The 27,961-nt window shown below is 28.3% G+C and overlaps 1 long non-coding RNA gene across 1 annotated transcript; it reads left to right on the top strand.

The window, feature by feature from the left end:
• The first annotated feature begins 15,694 nt into the window (after positions 1-15,694).
• On the top strand, positions 15,695-26,598 carry LOC122269851 (uncharacterized). The gene is made up of 4 exons (XR_011636784.1): positions 15,695-16,263; positions 19,954-20,104; positions 21,120-21,382; positions 25,734-26,598. It is a non-coding gene; the product is annotated as an uncharacterized lncRNA (long non-coding RNA).
• The last annotated feature ends 1,363 nt before the right edge of the window (positions 26,599-27,961 follow it).

Below are 27,961 nucleotides of genomic sequence, written 5' to 3'. Positions count from 1 at the left end.
GCTCTAAAATATTTCTGTATTGTGTTAAATGTTCAGTTTATAACATTTTTCTAAAATATTTCTGCATTGTGTTAAATGTTCAGTTTATAACATTTCTCTAAAATATTTCTGTATTGTGTTAAATGTCCAGTTTATAACATTTCTCTAAAATATATCTGTATTGTGTTAAATTTCCAGTTTATAACATTTCTCTAAAATATTTCTGTAACGAATTTCATAAATAGGGTATTAATTCTGTCAGTCAAGGGAACTGTTACATCACTGTAAAAATTCCGGATCAAATTACAGTTGAAAGTTCCGGCACTCAGGGTGTCAGTACTTTTAACAGTAAAACCATTTTTACCGAAACATGTTTCGGAACAAAAAAAAAATCTGATATACCGTAATTTTTACTATAATAATTACCGTAAAACTATTGAATAAAATAAATGCTACTGTAAAAATAACGGTATAATTTTTTCACGGTAAAAACGGATTTTACGGATGAGGTACTTAAGGTGACTGTATTTTATACCGGAATTGATCCAGAATTTTTTGCAGTGAACCTTGAGGAAAAAAAAAATATATTTTTTAAATAACTTAATCACTTTCCGTTTCCTGGATTCATTTATCACACTAAACAATAATTCCATTTTTGTGTATTCCAGTAAAAAGAATAATTTTCTGTGAGATTTTCTAATATTTTGTATTTATTTTAAATGAATTTTATTTTACAAATACTTGGACTTAAAAACTTTAAGATCGAACAAGACAACATATTCTACACACTAATAATATATTGTTGCACATTTAAATAGATATATATTTTAAAAATTATCAATTTATATTTTTCAGTTTGCTAAATTCAACCTATTTTGCAGCAAATAAATAAAAAATTAAAGCGGTTTTCTGGAAAATATGTAAATGTTAACCTCAGTTGAAGAAAGAAAGGAAATTATTTAAATTTAAACTAGAAATTGATTGTGAATTTAAATTCCTAAAAAATTCTTGTACAATTTTTTCCCAAAATCGTTGTGCATTTAAATCATCATAGGGATTAACGAGTCATGGTTCCAAGTTGGGAAATATTCATTTTTCTAACATTGTTTGCCGTAATTTTTATCTCGTGACATATTTTTCCTAAGTCGTTACAGTTTGTAAAATTTCTGCATAGTCCCCGATTAGAAAAAGAATCGATTAAAAAATTCTCTTAATGATATATTAACGAACCCAATTGTCCTAAATTCAAAATTACTTATTGAGTTTTAGAGTTTCTTATTTTAATCATATACCGAGGCAGCGGTTCCGAAAAGATGTACCACACTACCATAGAGGTGCGTGAAATTTTCGCAGGGGCACCTAAAGTTAGGACTTTTTTTTTAAACAAGTAATAATTATATTTATATCTGATTAAAACTTAATAATTCATTTAATATATCAGTTATTTTTATGAAATTATGTAGGTATATAATAACAATTTATTAAATATATATTGCAAAGGATACTCATTTATTAAAAATACCAAAAGTATTTCTCATGGAGTTTTTCAACTCAAAAAAATTTAACCATTATCAAGAGCAAAGAATAATAATAATATTTCTTCAGTAATTATGATATTATTTCTCTGATAACTATTCTCAACGCTCGTATAGCCATTCTTTTATTAAACCATAATAATGGTACTTATTTCTTTCATTTTAGAACATGCATGCATCAACAACAAATTCATAATTTAAAATATATCATTCTTCACGCATTAAATATTTTCAAAAAAAAAAAAAGAAAAGAAAAGATAATCATAATAATTAGTAGTCTTTTTTTCTTTTATTTATTTATTTATTATTTATTTATTTTTTTGTTTTATTTATTTATTTTTTTGTTTATTTATTATTTTGTTATTTATTATTTATTTATTTATTCTTTAGTATATTTGGAGTTTCGCCAAAAGTAACTCGATTATTTAAAGTTTCATGGATGAAAAAAAAATAAATTGAGAAACACTGTACTAGGGACCATGTGCGAAAGCAAATTGAGACTCTCAGGTCTTGTGGCAGTACTGCTATGAATTAAATATGAATCAATCTTTGATTCAATAACAAAAATATATGATGGTGGACTTCTGACATAGTAACTAAAAATTTATTTGGTAGAAGCAATTTCGGTAATTCTACTTCAAGTGCATATTTTATTCGATTATTCCAAGCAAATAAAAATGACATTAGAAAAGCTGTCTTAAAAATCATTTGCGATTTCGGGGGTCGATTTCTGTACTTTTACTGAAAATAATTTTTGAAAATGCATATACTTATGTAGCTTTTATTTGTCATCTTATAACATTTTAAAATTTAATGTTTGAATACATAAAGTGCTGGGCATTTAATTTATTATTAAAAATTCAATCAGTAGAAGGAATTTCAGTAATTTTACTTGAAGTGTTAATATCATTCGATCATTGCAGCTAAATAGGAATAAATTTAGAAATGCTGTCAATCCATGCATCATTTGTATTTTTGAAATTAATTTTTATTTTGAAATTAATTAATTATTAAAAATTAATTTAGTAGACGAAATTTCAGTAAGTTTACTTGAAGTATTAATTTTATTGGATCATTGCAATTAAAGAGGAATAAATTTAAAAATGCTGCCAATTCATAAATCGTTTGCATTTTCGAAATTAATTTTTATTTTGAAATTAATTAACTATTAAAAATTAATTTGGTAGAAGGAATTTCAGTAAGTTTACTTGTAGTATTAATTTTATTGGATCATTGCAATTAAAGAGGAATAAATTTAAAAATGCTGTCAATCCATAAATCGTTTGCATTTTTGAAATTAGTTTTTATTTTGAAATTAGTTTTTATTTTGAAATTAGTTTTTATTAGTTCCCAAATGTTTTTGACCTAGTTATCATACTTAAATATACCTAAAATAAAAAATAATTTTCGGCCCAATTTTACAATTTGTGATATGAGTGCAATTTCTCTTGTTGAGAAATTTTAGTTTGAAATAAATTTTGTAGAAATAAAGTTAAAATTCATTTCTTTATTGTTCCTTAGCGTGTGTGTGTTAAAAAAGAATCAATTTTACTTCTTGTTACTTAAATCTTGTGTTTTTCAAAAGAATCAACTTTACGAAAGGTATTTTAAAATTACAAGGTGTTCCATAATCACTTCTCATAATGTATATTTTTGTCAAAAATAAAGTAAAAGAGAACAGAAGGCACACATTAGTGGTCAATGAGTACTATTTAAGCTAAGCAACAGAAACTGACGAAATCATTTCATAAACAGGTATAAACAATAAAACTTGTTGTATTACCCGAAAAAACCGAGAAGAGTTGAAAGGCGAATCACAAAAATTTGCTCGGCTACGACTCCGTTAAGTTAAAAGTTTGATCTCACTGTTTAACAAAAGAAAAAAAGTTTTAGATGCTATTAAAAGTATTTAAATAAATATTTATAATTAACAGAACAAAATATTATTCAAAATAATATTTAGACAATATTACTTGTCACAAAGTTAGCTATATTTGATCGTGTTTGAGCCCATCTGTAATTTAACTATTTAAAAAGAACACAGAAATATTTTAAAATTTTAGAAAAATTGAAAACAATAAAGGAATAAGTAATGCTTTGATTAATCAATTCTAAAACTAAATTTATTTAGCTAAGTTGAAAAGTTAATTAAAAAAATATACAAATGAATTTAATGTATCATTTGTAATCGTTTTCTAGTTCAGGAATATTCACCAAAAAAAGAAAAAAGAAAGTCTCTCAAATAAGATGTTTATATTTGTGCGTGTGAGATGTTGATATTTAGTTCATTAATTTTAATAGTTTTGCACACTTTCAGCATTTTGTACAAATACCTTTTTCTTTTAAATTTATTTCCTTAACTTTCAGGTTAAGATATGGAATGTAATTTTAATTAAAATAGACCTAATCTTAATCGTACATAAAAAATAGAAATGCATAATTTACATTTAACATTTACTTACTAATTATGTTAATACTTACCTGGGATTGACTAAAAAAAATTTTCCATCCGAGATTAGTCGGAATCGAGCTTTGAAAAAAAGTTCAGCGTCGGCATCTTGACATTCTTTACATTTCGACAACTGACTCTACAGCTCTGTTTAAAAGCACTGTCAAGTTTCACCCGATAATCAAAATGTTTTGATTTTTGTTTTAAAAAATCCGCTTTCCTTATTAATACTTGTTGTATTTCAAAAAGCTTTTTTTTTCTTTTTTCCGCCCTTAATATTAATTTATGACCTACTTTTTGTACAATATTTTTTAAAGAGATTACTTACTTAATTTATATTAATTTACGACTTATTTAGATATAATAAGCAGAAATATATTTTTTTACAGGTTATCATAATGGTTAAACAATGACATTAAAAGTTGAAGATATTGAAGAATATTGCAGTCATCCGCTCTCTTACTATTAAACTGATTTAAGAAATTTTTTATGCTAAGAGAAAAGTTCCTTAAAATTTTTCTTATTAGTTTCTAATGAAGATTCAATTAATTTAAAATGACTATTTACCAATATTAAATGTATTTTGCGTTTTATTTTTTTCATTATTGCGTTTTGTAAGTCTAAAAAAATTATATTGAAAATCTCTTCACTCCATTATATATACTTCAATCGTTGAGGATTTGACATAAAAAAGGAGTTAAGCGACGAAAAAAAAAAATCAAAAATATCATTTGGTTTGCATTAGGAATCTAATATACTAGCAGTAGAGGTCCATTCTCCATATAGATAGGAAGGTATGTATGTACTTTATTAATGTATGTACACTATCATTTGATCAATTTTTATAATCCACTCTCCTTTGTTTAAAACTTGAACCCACTATTTTTACATAGGTACTCGAACCTACTCTCCTCTTATTGGGGCGTGAACCCCCTCACATTTGATCCATTTTTATAATCCCCTCTCTATTTTTAAGAAAACTTTATCTCACTATCTTTACATCGGCACTCGAACCCACTCTCTTTTAATCGGTGCTTGCACCCACTATCATTTGATCCATTTTTATTATCCACTCTCTTTTGTTTAAAACCTGAACCCACTATTTTTACATAGGTACTCGAACCTACTCTCCTCTTATTGGGGCGTGAACCCCCTCACATTTGATCCATTTTTATAATCCCCTCNGCTATGAATTAAATATGAATCAATCTTTGATTCAATAGCAAAAATATATGTTGCTGGACTTTTAATTTATTAATTAAAAATTTATTTAGTAAAAGCAATTTCGGTAATTCTGCTTCAAGTGCATATTTTATTCGATTGTTCGAAGTAAATAAAAATAACATTAGAAAAGTTGTCTATTTAAAAATCATTTGCAATTTCGGTGGTTAATTTCTGTACTTTTACTGAAAATTATTTTTGAAAATGCATACACTTACGTAGATTTTATTTATCATTTTATAACATTTTAAAATTTGATGTTTGAATACATTAAGTGCAGAACATTTAATTTATTATTAAAAAATTCAATTAGTAGAAGGAATTTCAGTAAATTTACTTGAAGTGTTAATATCATTCGATCATTCCAGCTAAATAAGAATAAATTTAGAAATGCTGTCAATCCATACATCATTTGTCTTTTTGAAATTAATTTTTATTTTCAAATTAACTAATTATTAAAAATTTATTTAGTAGAACTAATTTCAGTAATTTTACTTGAAGTATTAATTTTATTCGATCATTGCAATTGAATAGGAATGAATTTAAAAATGCTGTCAATCCATAAATCGTTTGCATTTTTGAAATTAGTTTTTATTTTGAAATTAGTTTTTATTAGTTCCCAAATGCTTCTGACCTAGTTATAATACTTAAATATACTTAAAATAAAAAAAAAAAAAAATTGGCCCAATTTTTGCAATTTGTGATATGAGTGCAATTTCTCTTGTTAAGAAATTTTAGTTTGAAATAAATTTTGTAGAAATAAAGTTACAATTAATTTTTTTATTGTTCCTTAGCGCGTGTGTTAAAAAGAAATCAATTTTACTTCTTGTAACTTAAATCTTGTGTTTTTAAAAGCAATCAATTTTGCGAAAGTTCTTTTAAAATTACAAGGTGTTCCATAATCACTTCTCATAATGCATATTTTTGTCGAAAATAAAGTAAAAATGGAAGGAATACACACATTAGTGCCTGATGATTACTATTTAAGCTAAGCAACAAAAACTCTAACTAAATCATTTCATAAAGCAGCTATAAACATTAAAACCTGTTGAAAGGCGAAATTTGTTCGACTCCGACTTTGTTAAATTAAAAGTTTGGTCCCACTGTTTAACAAAAGAAAATTTTCTTTAGATGCTATTAAAATTATTTAAATTAGGAGAACAAAATATTACTCAAAATAATATTTAGACAATATTACTTGTCACAAAGTTAACTGTATTTGATCGTGTTTGAGCTTATCTGTAATTTAACTATTTAAAAAGAACACAGAAATATTTTAGAAAAATCGAAAACAATAAAGGAATAAGTTATGCTTTGACTAATCAATTCTAAAACTAAGTTTATTTAGCTAAGTTGAAAAGTTAATTAAAAAGATATACAAATGAATTTAATGTATCACTTGTGATAGTTTTCTAGTTCATAAATATTCATCAAAAAAAAAGGAAAGTTCTTCTAATAAGATGCTTATATTTGTGCCTGTGAGATGTTGATATTTAGTTCATTAATTTTAATAGTTTTGCATACTTTCAGAATTTTGTACAAATACCTTTTTCTTTTAAATTTAATTCTTTAACTTTCAGGTTACGAAATGAAATGTAATTTTAATTAAAATAGACCTAACCTTAATCGTACATAAAAAATAGAAATGCATAATTTACATTTAACATTTACTTACTAATTATATTAATACTTTCCTGGGATTGGATAAAAGAAAATTTTCCATCCGAAATTAGTCGAAATCGAGCTTTGAAAAAAAGTTCAGCGTCGGTATCTTGACATTCTTTACATTTCAACAACTGACTCTACAGCTCTGTTTAAAAGCACTGTCAAGTTTCACCCGATAATCAAAATGTTTTGATTTTTTTTTTAAAATCCGCTTTCCTTATTAATACTTGTTGTATTTCGAAAGCTCTTTTGTTTTTTTTTCTGCCCTTAATATTAATTTATGACCCACTTTTTGTACAATATTTTTTAAAGAGATTGCTTACTTAATTTATATTAATTTGCAACTTATTTAGAAGCAGAAATATATTTTTTACAGGTTATTATAATGGTTAAACAATGCCATCAAAAGTTGAAGATATTTAAGAATATTGCAATCATCCATTCATTATTAAACTGATTTAAGAAATTTTTTATGCTAAGAGAAAAATTCCTTAAAATTTTAATTATTAGTTTCTAATGAAGAGTCAATTAATTTAAAACGACTATTTATCAATATTAAATGTATTTTGCGTTTTATTTTTTCATTATTGCCTTTTGTAAATCTAAAAAAATTATATTAAAGATCCCTTCACTCTATTATATATACTTCAATCGTTGAGGATTTGATATAAAAAAGGAGTCGAAAAAAAATCAAAAATATCATTTGGTTTGCACTAGGAATCTAATATACTAGCATTAGAGGTCAATTCTCCATATAGATAGGTAGGTATGTATGTGCTTTATTAATGTATGTACACTATCATTTGATCAATTTTCATAATCCACTCTCTTTTGTTTAAAAGTTGAACCCACTATTTTTACGTAGGTACTCGAACCTACGTTCCTCTTATTGGAGCTTGAACCCCCTCACATATGATCCCTTTTTATAATCCCCTCTCTTTTTTAAAAAAACCCACTCGAACCCACTCTCTTTTAATCGGTGCTTGTACCCACTATCATTTGATCCATTTTTATAATCCATTCTCTTTTTTTAAAAAAGCTTTATCTCACTATCTTTACATCGGCACTCGAACCCATTCTCCTTTAATCGGTGCTTGTACCCACTATCATTTGATCAATTTTTATAATCCACTCTCTTCTGTTTAAAACTTGAACCCACTATTTTTACATAGGTACTCGAACCTACTCTCCTCTTATTGGTGCGTGAACCCCCTCACATTTGATCCATTTTTATAATCCATTCTCTTTTTTTAAGAAAGCTTTATCTCACTATCTATACATCGGCATTGCTAATTTTACATTACTAAGCAAAGATAATTCTCGAAAAGATAAAACCTGAAAATCTTTCTTACTCATCTGAAAAATTCCGAGTTTATTCAGTAATAATTGTCAATATTGATTGTGAACGTTGACGCGTATCAAATATAACGTACAAAATATTATATCATACTATTATGTAAAATCCGGAAAAGGAAATTACTTTAAAGGGGCCGAGCAACTCGTAAAGATTCCAGCAAACAATGATAATTCTCAAAAAATAATTTAAAATTTAAAAAAAAAAAAAATCACTTTTCTTTTTTTTTTTTTGAAAAAAAATTTCAGTTTTTACATGCCTACCTTCAAAACAGTTATGTTTTAAAGTTAGTAACTATTAACTAGCTCATTTAAGTCCATTCCAGTACTGTAAAATTACATGGAACAGCTTCAAGCGTGTACCGCGCTCCGCAACTTACACTCTTTTAGAGCGCTGTCATCTACAACTGCAAAATCACGCCATACCTTATATGTGTTGACACTATGTGACTTATTTGATACTATTTGACTTATATGTTGATACTCATGCCAGATACCATTTTTTTTCAAACAACAATTTTTTACATGAACTAGTTATTATTATAATGCTTTTTTTCCCTTTTTCCCCATAGGTTATAACTAATTTTACAAGATGAAACTTCTAGCATCACTGCTTGTGCTGTATTTGTGGATCGTTGTCTGTTCTTCACAGTTCGTGCCATCCATGGTACCCGAACCTCCACCCCGTCCTTACAAACCCATTCCCCACAACACGCTCCACGCTCTGTACTTCGATGCTACTAGGCAAGCATACATGTTTCACATCTTTGATGTCCTGAAAGTAATGAGAGCTGAATGGAAGAAAGGATTGGAAAAAGTTCTACTGATGCCACTCGCTATGGGATAAATTGTGCAGAAATATTATAGGCTGAATAATACCACAAAATTTCAGTTTTGCTAAAACTTCTAATATTTCTTCTTCTTTTTTATCTTGACAATCTGTAGGCCATGAGAAATAATTGATGTTAATTTGCCGGTCTGATTGAGGTGCGTTGAGGGTTAGAAACTTAATTTTTCAAATTATTTTAATACATGGCATACAAAGCACGGAAAAAGCTATAAGCAAGTTATTTTTAAATGGCTGCCATTAATAAATATTTTTGTAATATTTAAACCTTTGTAAAAAAAAATGCACAAAAGTGATTACAAATTAATATTTAAAAATGACTAAACAGAGACATTTTTTGTAAAAATGTTCTTTTGTCTTAACACTCCACACTCCTTAAAAAAGGACATCTAAGCATTTTATAAAATTGAAGTAAAATAATACAAAATTTCATAAATTCAACTATAATTAAAGAAAATTTTAAAATCATCATCCAATTTATCGTTGCGGCAGGGCGCTGTATACGTTAGTGCGAAGAATGTCACCGTTGCAAAATATTTAGATGAATACGTATGAAAGTTACCTTAAACATATGTTTTTTAAATTTTTTTTTATTGCCTATGAGCTGCACAATCAGTCTTCCCGATGAGCAGACCTAGTCTGTTCTCCAGAAGTGGTATCCACTCTTTTAGGACCACCATAATGGGTGAGATACTGTTGGCCATGTTAATTTGGACGTCTAGTTTCTGCCACACTAGATGGCAGCACCGAGACTCTATTTGGATGCTAAAGTGCACTAGGAATTTAATTTTGCTGGAAATGCCAAGAGCCAATAAGGCACTCCAGGGATCTTTTACATGTCGCATACTAATACAACATGACCGCTGAGGATTTTCTGCATCCCGAAAATCCGGTGTCTGGGCCGGGGATCGAACCCGCAGTCTTGGGGGCGCAGAAGGCCGACGACAAACCAACTGCGCCACCCAGCCACCATTAAAAATATGTTATTGACTTTATAATTACTTTATAATCCAAACTTTTTCGAGAAGTTATGAGAATAAAATTGCTGTGACAAATTTATACCGAAATGAAAACTGTCAGAGTTGTTTAACTTTCATCAAAGCCTTGAAACAGCTTTCAAATTTGCAGATTCTTATTGTACAAAAGCAGGTCTTTTGTATTATATATATTTTAAATAACTTAACGCGTTTTCTTATGATGTTCGTTCCTCTGTTACCGCTAATGCTCAAAAGCCGGTATTATGCACATTACCTAACTGATCTGATAATGTACTAGTGTTCCCTTAAAGTGCAGAATCAAACGTTTCTGCACTTTACCTGGGTAATTTGAGCATCATTTAAGTTCAAAACTTTGTTTTACTCAGTTTACGGCAGTTGTAGTTTACGATGTTTTTCTCCTATTTAATTAAAGATGGTTATTGTGAAAAGAAAATGTAAATACTTCAATTTTACCTTAATTGTGTTATCATCCTTCTTTTATGTGTTTTAAATAAAGTTTTTTTAATACATATTTATATGAGTTGCTTTCTGCAAAACACTCCAATAAAAGCTAAACTTTCGAATTCCAAATGAAATATAGTTTTTATTATTTATTTCTAACATTTTTATTTAAACATTAACAATATTACAGTAATCGACAGCAAAAATTCGTTTGCACTTGCACTGTATTGCTGAGATCTCTAGCAATGTTACGAGAAAAGTTATATTTAATCATTTTTAAGGTATTTTGAGAAGTTGCAGTCAAAATTTTCAAAAGTTTTATTATTATGTTGATATTTTACAAAGGTAACAATTTTGTTTAATAATAAATAAAATAAAAATTCAAGCATAAAAATCATATTTATCACCAAGAGAGTCAAATGACAAGGAATTCCCGTTTAAGTATCAAAGAAATGGTATACAATTAATATTTTGTTCGATGAGCAGTAAAAAATGAAAAAAAAAATTTTATTAATAATAATACTAATAGATTAAAAATAAATAACCATACATAAAATACAGAAAGTGGTTACACAAAGGGAAATTTACAGTATACTTATTTTTTACAGTATAGAAGTCTGAGGCGTAGGTAATAGCTCGCTTATTTAACGTGAAAAAATATATCAATACCGTTGATATTAATTTACATAAACTCAAGTTTAATAGCTGAATATTTTTCAAAGTCTATAAGGAAATAGGTAAAATATTAATAAAAAATTAAAATAGGAAAAAAAAATATATAAGAAAAATACAAAAAAAGCATATAAAATTTCTTTTGATTGGCGAAAATTGATTTCGCTGTTTGGTTCCATTCTCACCATCAGATAATTTAAAAATCGTATATTTGTTCTACAACAGATAAATTTACAAGCTAGAAGCCAGAGGGCCGGGATAGCCTGGTCGGTAGGGTGCTGAGCCCATGTCCAAGAGTTCGTGGGTTCGATCCCCGCCGGCAGAAGACTCCCCGTGTAGTAAATGGTGACTGATGCACGTTAAATCTGACGAATCGCTAAGTCCTCCATGTTCCCATAGCAAATCAAAACCTCTGGGGGTACTAATCCAGGAGTTTCCTTGTCTTCTGGATTGGTTCAAAATTACAAGGCTACGGAGTTGAACATTAGTAGTCGTAAACCCAAAAATTGGGTCGGCTGTTCAACTACGGATATAAAATAAAATAAAGAGCTAGAAGCCAGAGCCGCGATGGCTCAGGGGATAGAGCGTTCGCCTTCCAATGCGGCTAATCGGGTTCGAATCCCAGTCTATATGAATTTCGCATCCGGCTTGCACCGACCACAATGCTAGCATAAAATATCCTCAGTGGTGGACGAATCATGGGTTAGAGTCCCCTTGTCGTCAGGCTAACCGTGAGAGGTTCTTGTGGTCTTCCTCTCCATGTAACGCAAATGTGAGTTAGCTCCATCAAAAAGTCCTCCACGAAGTCAAAATTTCTCCCAATACTCGATACAGGAGTTCCCTTGTCTTCTGTATGGGGTTCAAAACTACAAGGCTACGGCGTTGAACAATAGTAGTCGTAAACCCAAAAATTGGGTCAGCTGTTCAAGGACGGCTATAAAATAAAAAAACTAGAAGTCACATATTTAGCATAGCTTTTTATTTTGCATGAAAATGATCATTATTAAATAACCTAATCTTTATAAGGGCAGGCATCTCTAAAACTGCGGGTAACAAAGATGAAAACGCTCGCTTTTTATACAAAATATACTTATTCACTTCTAGAACAATATAAATGTTACTTTTTAAATTTAATGTAAAACTGCTTTTAAAAATTAATCCTGATTAATCATAATGATACTAGTTTAAAGAATTAAATAACCATATTTCATACTTTACCGATCAATAGTAGTGGTTCTCAAAAGATGTTCTATGGAGCAACAAGGTTCTGTAGAAAAGTCAGAGAAGCTCTGAGACTCAGGATATTTTCCCCTCCAATCATGATTTTTGACACCTGCAGCTAAGGTGGTCTCTAACCAATTATTTATAATTTATTTATTAGTTTGGTTACTTTAATGAAATAATTTTTTTTAAAAAATGCCAAGGAAGAAAGAAAGGAAATTAAAAAAAAATTTTTTCTTCAAATTCACCATATATTGAAAAAATACAAAAAAGGAGATTACATTTACAAATAACTGCATCGGTTTTTTCATTGAACTTTTATATTCAAAATAAACTAACCAAATTACGAAAATAAATGCAAGAACAAAACAACAATTGATGTACGAATAAGTACAAGAATAAATAAAAGAATAATAGCAGAATAGAAATACAAGAATAAAGAAGTTTTCCCAGGCAAAAGAACTCACTTTCTCACAGTTCATAAAATTTAGTTTTCAAAAACCATAATTCAGACAATTTCCCACAAGTAAATTTTTTTTTCAACTTTAATTTATACCTATGCAAAAACAAATTCAGAATTAAACAAGGAGCCACTCCATTTTTTTAATTAAAGGAATATTTTATTTACGTTATAATATTATAAAATAAATAAAAATATATTTTTGTTAAATATACCTTTGAATATTGACCACGCTCGGGGTTCGAACCCCGGACCCTCGGGACCAGCAGTTTGTAGCATCACATGACTTATCCCTACCGGTCACATTTGGCCATCTGACTTGTAACAAGCTTTATAAGTAATTTATGCGGGTTCACCAATGGAACCATATTGTGCCACATTATGGGACTCTTAATTTGTCTATAGTTATTTTCTTTGGTATGGTAGTATAGTATTGTTTATTTATACCTCGACCCGCCCTATTCAGGGCACACGAGAGTAGAACAAACATTCTACTGACAAACATGGTAGTATAGTATATCATAACATAATATATATGAACAAGTTTGGAAATTCTTGGTTAATATTAAGGAAAGCTATGGGGCCATACTACCATAGCAAGCCGCAAAATCATAGAATAATTAGGGGCCGCATAATGGGGTATAATGAGGTCCGACTGTGCAATCTATGCAAATGACTTAAAAAGTTTGAATTGCGTTATGTAGACAAATGGTCATAGTTAGTCCGTGATATGATTTAAAGCGGCTTACTATTCCCGTTTTCTGTGGTTCAACTCCCGGTGCTGTCAGAAGTCAGCTTTATTATACAGCACATTTTTATTTTTATTTTACCGAATGGTCATCTTAAAAAAATATGCCTTTATTTAATGAATTTTTTAAATTTTAAATGAGTCTATAATGAAAGTGTGCGAAATTCGAAAAATTTTGCTTATGTTTTGAGTATATATAATGCCCATATCGTCCTTAATAATAACCTATAATTTTGAAACTCGGCCAGATACATTATATGGATTATATATACCACTATACCGAGCTACAAAATTATAAACAAATTATAACAAATGCCTCACTACGGCTATCTGTCCATAGGGCGAGGGATGGTTCGAAATTCCCAAACCGCTAGTCCCGTGGTCCGTGTTTCGATTCTCGGTTCTGTCAAATTTCATTACATTTAAAGTGGAGAAATTTTCTTTATTTTGCAAAATGGTTATCTATATAAAACATTCCTACATTTGTTTTTTATAATGAAAGGTTATGAAATAAGAAAAATTTTGCTCTTGTTCTGAATATATATGTTACCGGCAAAGTATGAAACGCCGGCATATGCCAAGGCATTGTATATAATGCCGAATGTTTTTAGGCAAAGTATGAAATGTGAGAAGTATATCATACTTTCCCTAGACAATGTATAAAATACCTAGGCATTCTATAGAATGACAAATGCTATTTAGGCAAGCTATGAAAAAAACATACTGATGAGGTTATTATGTGCATGTTAATGTGAATGACCGAAATCGGTGATTGTTGACATTCACCGGTGAAAGTCGACATTCTCCATATTTCGGCCATTCTCAGTAACATGCATTTCTCAAAAAGAAAAATGTTTTTCTGAAAAAATACTGAGAGTGCCATTAAAAAACATTTACTCAAAATGTGTAAAGAAAAATAAAGAGTAGCGCAAAACGTAATTTATGCCTTTCTTATAAAGGGAAACAAAATTTTCATATGAAAAATAAGAAATTTACCTACATGTAGCAACAAGGCAGGCTTGAATGACGTTTTGAATTTGTCATTTTTGAATGACATTTTGACGAATCGGAGATGTATTTTATACTTTGCCGGTTTCTCATTTGGCATTCTATAGAATGTCTAGGAAATGTGCGAAATATAAATCCTTTCATACTTTGCCGGCTAGTTTTAGGCATTATATACAATGCCTAGGCATTCTACAGAATGCTGGAGTCCAAACTTTGCCGGTAACATATATAATGGCCCATATCTGCCCTTAATATTAACCTATAAATTTGGAACTTGATCAGATATAATATATAGATTATGTATACCAACATACCAAGCTACGAGATTTTAGAAAAATTACGGGCCGCACCAGGTGTATAATGTGATCCTACTATGCAACCTCTGCAAAACCTGGAAATGAATTAAAAAGCTTGAATTGCGTCAAACAGCCAAATTGCCATAGTCCGTGATGTGGTTCGAAGAGCCAAACTGTGGTCAGTGGTTCTAATCCCGGGGATGTCTTTATTTAATTATGATATTTTGATTACAGAACAATTTTTTTGTTATTTTTCAGTATGGTAATTTCAACTTATACCTATGGTAAAAACAAATTCAGAATTAAATTAGGAGACATTCCAATTCTGTAAATTCGATTGCCTGAAAGGTTTATTTCTCCCCATTAAATATTTCGAAATTAGTTTGCAGTAGGTACTTTTCATTTTTGATTTATATACATATCGCTTCTAATAAACTTCATTTATAAAATTAGGTTTTCCGGTAAAAGAAGCTCGACCTTTAAGGTCTGAACAAAATTGGGAACCGCTGTTTTAGAGAACAATAGGCAATGTTTGAAATGTTTAATCATTGTATATTTCACCAACCAGGTTATGACATATTATAGAATGCCGGATTTTAAAATTTGTCTTTAACTTACGCAATTTGCATCTTTTTTAGAATTACGAAATTTTTTTTTGAGACATAGTCAGCTGGGACACAGTCACGTGGTTTCAGAAAGTTTGATGTTCACTATCAGTGGAGTATGAATGTTCATTCTTGTTCTATTCCTTTCTTTAAGATGTTAATAAATTCACTCAACGGAAATGTTTTCCATTAGAAACACATTTGACTTAATTATGAATAGCGTTTTTCCTTAGACCAATTAGAACACTTCAAGAATTTGAAACCTTCATTCAAATTAAGGAACTGAACTCAAATAATGAGAATTTTACGACTCGATTCTTAAAAAACTAGTTCACATTATTTCCGTTACTCCCACACTCAAAATATTTTTATAGGAGCAACATTCAATCTTTTGCTTCAAAAATAACTGGACATAAATACATTTAACGATCTTTTCCAAAACAATTACGTAAGAATTTTTTTCCACATGAACTCAACACTGTCATGGCGTAATGGCTACCGACATTTTCCTCGCCCAGAACTTTTCAAAGATGTCACATTTCGTTACCCATGCTGATATTGTTGATTCTGGGGGGCTTTTTGACATTCGATCCAGACCAGTGAATTCGATATAATGAAAAAAGCACCCACGCTGCTACGGAAGTTCAGGCTCTAGACACCAAAGGGTGCCAATGAATTCCTGGTATTTAAACCAAAGGTCAACAAAATCTGCACGCAAATTTTTGTTGTCATCAATTGATGCTTCAAATTTCAACTCCGAAATAAGTAAGTACAGTGAATCTTTACTTCATGTCATTGTTCCACTAATGTCTTTTGTCATTTTTTCCCCCTGACTTTTTGCATTTTATAAATTTTAATCGTTTGGTTAAGTTTTTTTGTAAGAAAATCTTTTGAATAATAAATATTGCAAATTTTAATCATTTGGTTAAGTTTTTTTGTAAGAAAATCTTTTGAATAATAAATATTTCAAATTTTAATCATTTGGTTAAGTTTTTTGTAAGAAAATCTTTTGAATAATAAATATTATAAATTTTAATCGTTTGGTTAAGTTTTTTTTGTAAGAGAATCGTTTGAATAATAATAAATGAGAAATAAATGGATGATGTTGGAATGTATGTGCATCATGATCACGATGGATCATTATTAACTTCCATTTTATTAACTGAAGTACAATATTTATTTAATATTTAAGGATTACGTAAACTTTGCATGATAAAAAATTTATTAAACACACCAATTTTTACTTAGAATTTCAAGCGTAATCTGGGCGTAAGCGTAAGCGTTCTAGACAAAGATGCTTCGTAAGTTTAGTATTAATAAAAATTCGCAAATTTAAATTTTGAAAGAAAAATCTTGTAAATAATGTCGACTCTGTTTGACATTTAAGAGGAAAAAATCTCCTAAATTCGATAGTTAATTCTATTTGATTTAAGGTGAAAACTTAAATAATTTAAATTATTTAGTCGAGTAAATAAATAAATGCAACTAATTGTAGTAACTGACATTGCATGATAAAAAAAAATATTAAAAAGTTTTTGCTTTATTTACCAAATTTAGAACATTCATAATATATTCTTAGATTTTTTTTCTCAAACATAATTTTTTTGCAAACAAACGTTGCCATTTATAAATGCCAATCGATTAGTTTAAAATACGTAAATAAGTATATGGAAAAATAGATATAACATGTTTTAGAACTGCATATAGTATGCGATAGAAAAAATTGTATATTTGTATTAATTGTTTTTATAACTCATTCAGAATGTTATTTAGACTATATATTATAAATATGATTATAACAACGAAGAAGTTTTGTTTTCTGGAAAGTAGTTCTAAGAGAAATATTTTAAATGTAATGTTACTGATAGCAATATTTTCAGTTCCCTATCAACTAATGTCTAAAATAATATAGGGTTTTTTTTAATTGAAAATATCCATTTGATAGTGGAAAATATCGGCTCCGTATAAACATAATAAATTTTAAAGTGAAAATATCTGTTTTATAATGAAAAGTATTTCTTTTTTTTTAGAAAATTTTTAATTTTCTTTGAGAAAATGCGTTTAAGGATAGTTAGGTTTGTAGTTAAATATAATTGTGGAAAACATCTATTTCACATTGAAATAATCTGCTTCAGAGTGGAAAGTGATACCATTTTTTCTTTAGGAAATCACCTTTTTTATGCCAATGCTATATACAATAGCATTCCTTGTAAATATATTTATTGAAATCTGATTAGTTTTGTTATTTATTTATTGCTATTTAAATTAAACTCAGTACTTTTGAGGACGGGAGCAGTATAGGAAGTGCTGAACCATGACTGAGGGAAATAACCTCAAATAAACGAGTATAATATACCCAGAGGCACCAATAAGCAAAATTATTGTATAGACGTATATTATTACCACCATATTACAATACTAATTTGAAAATATAAAGTTAAAAGTGCTTAGAAAACAAGGAAAAAATATATTTAAAGAGAAAAAGAAAAATTATTATTATTAAATAAAATGTTTATAAAAAAATTTAAAAAATTAAAAAATTTCGAAATTTTTTTTTAAAAAAAAATAAATAAATTCAAAAAGGCGGAAAAATGTATTATTTTTTTTAATTTTCCTTGCTATTCTCTCTTTTTTTTCTTTATTCTTTTTCGTCTCTTTATTGTGTTTAAATATAGATATATATATAAGCTCTTTAAAAAGCTTTTATTAAAAACACTTGGAATTATTTAAATTTCTTTTGTGGTTTATTTTTTCACCTCACTCTCATAAATAATTTAGCAGATTTTTATAGCAGTTTATTCCTCGTTAAAATATTAATCAGCAGCCCTTAAAGTGCGCATTTTTTTACTTTATTTTCGAGATCGATTGTAAAAATTAAAGATGGTAATTAAGGAGCACATAGCATAGCAGCCAGAGAAATAGAGAGGTATAAAATCATGCACTTAACATTTGGACATATTTCAAAATGCACCTTTCACAAATGGACATAACTCAAAATGTGAGTCTAAGAAAATTGAATAAGGTCAAAATATGTGTTTAAAAATATGAATGTAACTTGAAATGTTTTTCATGTAGGTAGCTAAAAACGTTACTAAGTAAAATTTAACCAGCGTATCTCCAAATGTCAAATAGTCATTTGGACTGATTTAAAAATGCGCGTTTTAAAAAAAAAGGACGTAGCTCAAAATGTGTAATTAAGAAAATGGATATAGCTCACTATACGTATTTAAGATAACGGGCATAATTCCTGTTTTCAAATTGTTTTGAGTTGTTTTTTAACAAATAGCTAACTAATGACACTCAAAAGCTCAGAGTGCATATTTTTAATGTAGATTTTTTTAACGTATTTTAGAAGTATACACTTATTTCTTGAAGGCTTTAATCGGGTCTTATAAATTTATAATAGTTCAGATTCTTAAAGCTATGCTCTTTTTCTAAAATAAGCACTTCTGGCTATGTTAACTATTCAACATGCATTTGAAGCTACGTCCCTTTTCTAAAACAAAGCATTTTAAACTATGCCTATTTTTTTAAGAAGAATATGCTTTTTCAAGATATGATCATTTTTAAAAAAAAAAAACATTTCAAGCAATTTTCATTTTTTAAAAGAAGCCTTTCAAGCTATGTCCTTTTTCTAGAATAAGCACTTTTAGTTATGTTATGCATTTGAAACTATGTCCCTTTTCTAAAACAAAGCATTTCAACCTATGCCTAATTTAAAAAAAAAAAGAAAAGTTTTTTCGAAATATGATTATTTTCTAAAAAAATCATTTCACGCAATTTTCATTTTTTAAAAGAAGCATTTCAAGCTATGTTCTTTTTCTAAAATAAGCACGTTTGACTATGTTAACTTTTAAACATGCATTTGAAGCTACATCCCTTTTCTAAAACAAAGCATTTTAAACTATGCCTATTTTTTTAAAGAAGAATATGCTTTTTCAAGATATGATCATTTTTAAAAAAAATTTCAAGCAATTTTCATTTTTTAAAAGAAGCATTTCAGGCTATCTCCTTTTTCTAGAATACGCACTTTTAATTATGTTAACTTTTAAGCATGCATTTGAAGCTATGTCTCTTTTCTAAAACAAAGCATTTTAAGCTATTCCTACTTTCTTTAAGGAAATCTAAGTTTTTGAGATATGATCATTTTCTAAAAAAATCATTTCACGCCATTTTCATTTTTTAAAAGAAGCATTTCAAACTATACTTTCATTTCCTTAAACAGGCATTTTGAAAAAAAAATAGAAAGTTCACCAACGTGTTAGAGCTACAAATGAAATAAAGTCCTGCAATAAAAAAGAAAATTTAAGTACATATCTTGTAATTTCACTCAATTTCTAAGAACATAAATTTTTAGACATATGTTCTTAAATAACCACAAAAAAGTGATGTTCTTTTGAATAAAAAATTGTGGGACTGTATGGTTATTGTGATATGGAATTTAAACAATTTTAGTTTTAGATTAGAAGAATGCCAGTCTACAGTAAACTGTATATATTAGTGATAATTCTAAAAGCGTCTATGGCTCAAGAAGTCCAGGAACGAACATTTGATCTTCACAATTCACGAAGCATTGGACTAGAAGAAATAGTTCTGTTTTTAATTGGTGAGAATCAACCTATGTGTCTAAAATATTATCTATATCACTATTAAACAACATTTAAGATCACTATTGTATAAACAAAATAATAATTTATAGTATATCTCTGAAAGGACCTTCCTTGGCGCCACGATGCATGCTTTGGGAACCAACAGACACAGGTTCAAATCTTGTAAATTTAGCTGATTTTGATCTTGAATCGTACTATAGTAAAAGGCTACTTTTACCATGGTAACGAAAGATGATTTCTAAACTTAACAGATAATTTTCTATTGCAAAAAAAGGTCAAAATCAACTATTTTCAAATAGTTACCTGCATTGTAAATTTTTATAGGGATGGTATTCAAGTTTTCGCTGTTTTCTTTTTTTCTTTAAATTTTCATTAAAAGTTTTAAGTATGGACCAGATAAACTAGTAAAGTGTTTGTCTATACTAGTTTCCTGCGAATTCGGTTGGTTTTATCGATTTTCATCGAGCGGGACTGTTAGAACAAGGTTAATTTCTGATTTCAAAATTTCCAATTTTAAACTTTTCGTACAAATCACGAGCGGTTTCTTTATTTATGGCGCTCTTTCCATACACAGCACAAACGTCACGAGTAGCTTTAATGGTTTTAGAACCATGATTAAAGGCAAGAAGGAGGAGTCGAAAAATTTCCATTTTTCTCTACTTGACATTCCATTATGATTATTCAAAAACTAACAAAAATTAAGTCGGAAAAAAACATAAATTCCAGTGGAATAAAACATTCTCTTTCTAATGATCTAAAGCATAATGCGAAAAACATTTAATGATCTGTGGAATGTTAAAACTTTGCCAATTCGATATTTAAAGCATAATGACAGAAACCTGCTAAGATACTAAATCTGTTATTCCTTAAAAATAATTGTTTAGATCCAACTATACATCTGTAAAAATAAGATCAAATATAGTTAGTTATTCCATCTTTTTTTTATCAATCATGCATATATGATGTACATGTATATACATATATGTATTTATTCATTTATTTTTCAATTAGGTTTAGGCTTAGCGTCTTCCATAGCTATGTCGATCGTGATGGGACCTATCTTCGCCATTTTCTATTCGTCTATTAATGGTCTTCCATTTGGTGGTATCAATGGCGGAAATCAAATTCCCACGGTTCAAAATGGTTCTAGAAAAATCGGAAACTTCACGAATTTCGAAAGTTATCTTAGAAAGAAACTGCAAGTTGGGCTTAAACTGCTCGATGAAGCTCTTAAGAAATACAGTAATAATAGTTGACCTTAACTTTTAAGAAAGGTAAGTGTATGACGAAAATTAGCTTTTAAGATGAAAAAAAAATTTGCAATTTTTTTTATTCATGAATCTTAAGTAAATTCACTAATTGAAAAATCGGAATAAAATTAAAAATATTTGTATTATGTAAAAAGACAACTGGATAAAACTGTGAATCACACATACGACAAAATTGCGAATTGGTTAAAACCGAAGAAGTTACAAAATTGAATTTAAAGAAAAGTCACGTCTTGTTCAAGAAAATCATGAATTGCAATTACCAGAAAATATTAAAAGAAAGCATTGCAAAACTGCTAATAAATCAATACCGTCAATTGGAATTAGCAAAAAAAGTTTTGAGTTGTAATATCCACACGTTTTTTAAAGTATTCAAATTTAAATGAAACTGTTAAAAATTTAAAATAAATTGGTTTCTTCGTCTTAGAGTTAAAGAATAAAAATAGTTTTATAATTAAGTGAAAAAAGATTTTGATTTACTTAAATTGTTCCAGAAATGCAACGTAATAAATAAAGTAAAGCTAACATTAAGAGACTCAAACCGCTCCCTTGAGTAAATTACTTTGACCACATATCCCTTTTTTTAAGCGTGAAAAATTCGAATCTGTCAAAGTACGTGACTCTGAAAGTACGATTTCGTGTTCGATTTCGTACCTTAAAATATCCTATGCACTATTTAAAATGCATAATTTTCTTCTCGAAAATAATAAACTCACTAATCTAAACTAGTGAACTTACTTCTCGAACCATTGGGGTTGCATCTTAGAATACGAAAATTAGATTATTCGACCAAAAGTCATTCCATTTTTTTCACGTTTTTTTTAACGCAGAACATCGCAGTATATACGAAAATGCAAGCGCAAATAAAACATTTCAAAATATGCTCTAAAATTTTGTTACTCGTAACAAGTCGTAAGACAGCTAGTAAGACTTGAGGCCTAAAAAATCTTCGACCGCAGTACCTGTATACTGCCGTGAACATTAAAAAACAAACGTTAAGTGCTTTAAGACAGATTTCGAGAAAAGTGGCTTGACAATTATTTTCTTTCTATTGCTAATGCTAAAATATAATATCAAAAAATTTAAAAAGCAAAATTTTTTTTCGAACAAATTATTATAATTTTTTTTTTTGCAATAGAAAATGCCTTTACATACAAAAATGCCAAATAAATAGAAATCTCAATTTTGAATTTTTCGTCGCTTACGTTGTTTGTTTCTATTGCACTGTAGTATTAGGTAACAACACAACACATATTACCTATTACAACTGAAATATTAGCAGTAATTACAACCATTAATTAAACATCACTAGGGTCAATAATAGTTGGGCGAAACTTTTCGATCTCCCAGAAACAAATAAGCACCAAAATTTAGATACACAGAAGCACCAAACAAATAAGCACCAAATTATTATAATTTTTTTTTTGCAATAGAAAATGCCTTTACATGCAAAAATGCCAAATAAATAGAAATCTCAATTTTGAATTTTTCGTCGCTTACGTTGTTTGTTTCTATTGCACTGTAGTATTAGGGAACTATAATATTATATCAGTTACCTAACAACACAACACATATTACCTATTACAACTGAAATATTAGCAGTAATTACAACCATTAATTAAACATCACTAGGGTCACTAATAGTTCGGTGAAACTTTTCGATCTCCCAGAAACAAATAAGCACCAAAATTTGTACTATTATTAAAATGTTTTTAGGAACGTACTGTATATACCTCGATTTATTAATAGAGACATAGATATACAATATTCTTTGGCCTTCCAAAAACAAATAAGAGCCAAAATTTTTACTGTATATGCCTCGACTTATTAATAGATTTAGAAGCAACTATAGCTGTCAGTAAAAAGGCATCGTTGACAATTCAACTATTAATTTTAATTTGATCATTAGTTAATGAATTATAAGGAAAAAAAAAGCATTTCTTGAATATTGTTTGTGTTTTAATGCATTAAATCTAGACAAAGATACACAATACATTCTCTGTAGTTCCAAAAGATGTGCTGCCCGCAGGATGCCTTAAAAAAAGGGAACACCATGTTCATAGGTGTAGTTTTGATTGTAAAATGTACTTTTCTTAACTTCACAGCAGGAAAACTTGCCACTTGGCGGTATCCGAAAAGCTACTTGCTGTGAGTGAATTATCGGTCCAGTTCCTAATTACAAATTGTTCCCTGTCATCGGATGATTTCAAACAAAGACCTTTTTGTTCCAAATAAACTGAAGTAGTTTGAGTCAAGGTTGGTTGAATTAAGAGAAGAGTATGCAGCTGAGGTCGTAAATTCTATAAAAGGATTGTTGGAACTTTGAATTATCAAATTTGTCAAATTTTCCAAGCTTTAAAATCTACTGTACATGCAAATGGATGAAGTAGCAGGATTATGCATGCGTGCAAAATTTTGTATGCGGGATTCTGTTTTTTTTCCTTCTCAAGGTCAGTCCAAACATAAAATAAAAATGATTGACAAAGTAAAATAATTAAATTTGTACACGTTACTGTGCAAAATCGAAACAATTTGTTGATTTTGGCACGATCACTTTGGCGAATGTTTATAAATAATTTTGTTCAAGCTTCGTTATTCCTCTTTTCCATCAGAAAATTTCACATTTTACATGCATTTATGATAAATGTTGAATGTAATTTTTTTTCAAATATCAATATGAATATTTCTCATTTATGCAGACAATGTCAATGTTCCGCAAGAACTTATGGGAAGATTGTAAGAGGTAAATAATATAAAGGAACCTTTTTTTTCCCATCCAATATCGAATGCTGACATTTTGAGGTCTGGGAGCGAAATAATGACACTTTTGTCTGAACTCCGAATGTTTAACATCTGAATATTGAATATTCACTCAAGTAACTATATGAATGTCCACTTTCACTGGAAACAATTTGCATTTACCGAGTTTCTCGATAACATATGAATACAAAACACTGTATTATATAAATGAATGTAATTCAGTTGATAGTTAAATTAAATGGTGATATCTCAATGTTATTTTAGGTCTAAATATTTGTTCAAGAATTACACTATGTTGTTCAGTGGACAAAGTTTTCTTACTTTAAAAGAAAGCGTGAAACGCTTGACGGAATTAGTTGACAAAAAATAACATTCATTGATAAACGTATAAAGTATTTCTCACAAAAGTTTAGAAAGTTTCAGAATTAGAAAAAAAAGTTCAAATTTGTCCAAGGTCCAATACTATGCTGTCTCCTTAATTCAAATTTATGTTCAAAGTTAAAGTTTCGAGGAAAAACAGAGATTTAATTTTATTCACCTACAATCTGAAGATAAAAAAAAAAGTTTAAAATTTTTCTTTTTCAGGCATAATTTTTTTAAAACAAATTCCCTATGGTATGTTCGTTAAACGTAAGTTAAATAATTTTTATTAGTTTTGTTTGATTAAGAAACATTACATTTATTCATTTAAATAAAAGAAAATTCAATGAGTTCGTTTTCAAAATTTGTTAGGAAAGGTTTCCAAATTTAAAACAACTTTCAAAATACTGAAAACAAAAAACTTTTTCTTTAATATATTATAATTTATTCAAAAAAGGTTTAAAAGAAATTTTAAAATAATTAGAAAACTATTTTATAATTGATTCCTTTATAAAATCGTTTGGAAAAATTAGTAGCGTTTATACATTAATTAATATTTGTATTTCAAAAAACAATACATTTATTAGGAAAACATATTCACTATAAGGTAATAGTTTAAATAATAAGTTAATAAAAGTAAGTTAATAAAAAATGAAAATGTATTTTGGCATATTTATTATAGAAAGTAGAATGCAAGTATTCAACAAATGGTAAACTATGATTGAAAATTGCAATTCAAAGAAAATAACTTTAAATTGTTGCAACATTTAATTATTAAATCGTAAACTGTTTACTTATAGTAGTATTATTAAAACATCAGTACATTTTGTACAAAATATTTTAAAATGACTTTAAATAGGTTTACAAATTATTACTAGGTATACATAAGAGTTAGCCCATCAAAAAATATTTTTTACTTGTCTAGTTCCATTAAGAATAAAATAAAGAGCTTGGAAAATAAGAATCTGTTTTGAGCAAACGATTTATAACTGACTCAATTTCTGAAAGGTTCTGCTTCGAAATTTTGTTTTCGGTTTAAATATGTCGTACAAAAATTTTTTTGATCTACAATATTATAGGATTTGCAAAAGGTAAATTATACTAATCGGAATATATATTTATAAATGTAGATTTTTCATTTACTTTATGATAGGATAATCTGGTTAGGTACTGCTTTATATTTTGATAACTATTATTAAAATACAACATATACATTACCTATCTTTGTTTTTTTCAGATATCAGAGGCCAAAGTTAGAAGAAAGTAAGCGATGAATTTCAGAATTTCATTTTTAGAACAACTAAATTATTCCACCAAAAAAGTTAACTGTTATGTAAAATATTAACTAGATTACAAAACGTAATATGATTAACATAAGTATTTATTGAACATGCATTTTTGATAAATATTTATAAAACTTTTAAAGGCTTCTTATATGCTATAAAAGGAATTGAATTCATTTATGGTGCTTGTAATAAAAACATATTTTCAAGGTATATTTAACATATATTTCTTGTTGTATAGTCTGTCTCTAAAGTGATTAGACTTATTTTTCTCGTTGTATAGCCTGTCTCTAAACTGATTAAACGTATTTTTTTTGTTGTATAGTCTATCTCTAAAGTGATTAGACTTATTTTTCTCGTTGTATAGTCTGCCTCTAAACTGATTAAACATATTTTTCTCGTTGTATAGCCTGTCTCTCTACAGAATTCCTTCGCCAGAGTCTGCGGTTGTCTGTTGCTATGGAAACAAGAAAGAGCGCAGTTTAGAACGGGGATCTTTTGATACTTTTTTAACCATAGTCACCGAGAGTGCTCTAGACGAATGGCGAGGGGAGTTTTTTAGATAGACATACTCTAGAAATTATTCACTCAAATAGTTATATATCTGTATTTATTTATTTATGGTTGTCATATTGTTTTGCTTTGAAGAATAGGAAAAAAAAACGTACAAAACTTATTTGTCTTAAATGTAATAAAAATAAAGAGAAACTGTAATTTTCTTTTTATATTGCATTGTTTGTACATGCAAAAAGTATTTAAGTTGAGCATGTTTATAATAAATAATTTATATTAATTCATAAATAAAAACTTTTAAAATTATGTACGGAGAAAAGTTTTTGAGTTTTTTTTAGCCACCTACTAGTAGTATTTAAAATATTTCCTCATGTTAAAAAGTCACATTTTTATGATAATTCAATTTTTTTATTAATTATAAATCTGAAACTTTTTATTTGCAGATCAAATTGTGTGTCATTGAATAATTAAATTTTTTTAAAATTGAATTAATATTTTGAAAATAATTTTTACACTGAAAATCTCGTTGCAATATTTTAAAAGATGCAAGCTATTAAAAAAAAAAAGAGTAAGAGATTTTCTTTAATTATTAATTTTTTTTTAAATTATTAATTATTAATTTTACGGATGATACATCAAAGTGCCGGTTTTTTAGGCAGTAATTTGACCCGAATTTTTTTTTCTCGAAATCATCAAATATTGGGCAACATTTGTCACTTTAACAATAATATTTTAAGCATTTTTTTCAGTTTATATGTCTTAAGAGCAGTGAGAAATATAATTCGACTTTGTCTTAGTAAAGAATATAATTAGATCTAACCTTGTTGGTCAGAGTTTTTATTTACAATAAAGTATTTTAAAAAACTCATTTCAAGTAAGATTTAATGGCATATAAATATCCTATCATTTAATTCCAAAGGAGAATTGTGAATCAACGCTCAAAGAAAATACCCTGGAATGAATAAAAGAGGCTAAGAATTAAAAATTATAAAAATTATTGCGTAATAATTAAAAATAACTAAGAAAAGTTAGCTAAATTTTTAATGGAATTTCTTTAAATAATTTTAATGCAGTAACGAGTTTACTTTTTTCTTAGAAACAAATTCTTAATCTAAAATAGAATTTCCTGCCATTATTTGAAGCTCGAATCTCAGAATAATTAACAAACAGCTAAATTGAGAAGTTTATTAATATCAAACCGACAGCAAGCGTTTAAAATATCTGTGTCACAGTTTACGTGGAATATATTTTTAAACAATTTCCAAAAAATGCATATTCTATTCACCTTTAGGACAATGCTACGCCCCTGACCTTGACATGCTGTGAACTTGTCTTACCCGTGTAACGCAAATATTTTATTCTTTTTCTCTCTCCTTCCTTTATGTTATTCTTTGAAGAATCTTTTTCAGTCTTCTTCCCAGAGCCATTTTGAGTTTGTTTAACGACAATTGGATGTCATGACACCGTCCACACCTGCAAAATAAATAGCTAATAAAACAATATTACTTATGCAGATTCCCATGTACAATAGAATGGGTTTTCAACCGTGAATAATTACTTTTGGTTGGCAACAAGAACAAAATATGAATCGTTTGCAACATTTTCTTTTCTTTATCGTAAAATAAAAGAAGTTAAAGAACTGAAATGAGATAATTATAACAACGTAATG

The sequence above is a fragment of the Parasteatoda tepidariorum genome, chromosome 5 (assembly GCF_043381705.1).
Source record: "Parasteatoda tepidariorum isolate YZ-2023 chromosome 5, CAS_Ptep_4.0, whole genome shotgun sequence".
NCBI classification, from domain to species: Eukaryota; Metazoa; Arthropoda; class Arachnida; order Araneae; family Theridiidae; genus Parasteatoda; species Parasteatoda tepidariorum.
Note: the sequence above shows the minus strand (reverse complement) of the source record. Positions and strands in the feature narration are given on the sequence as shown.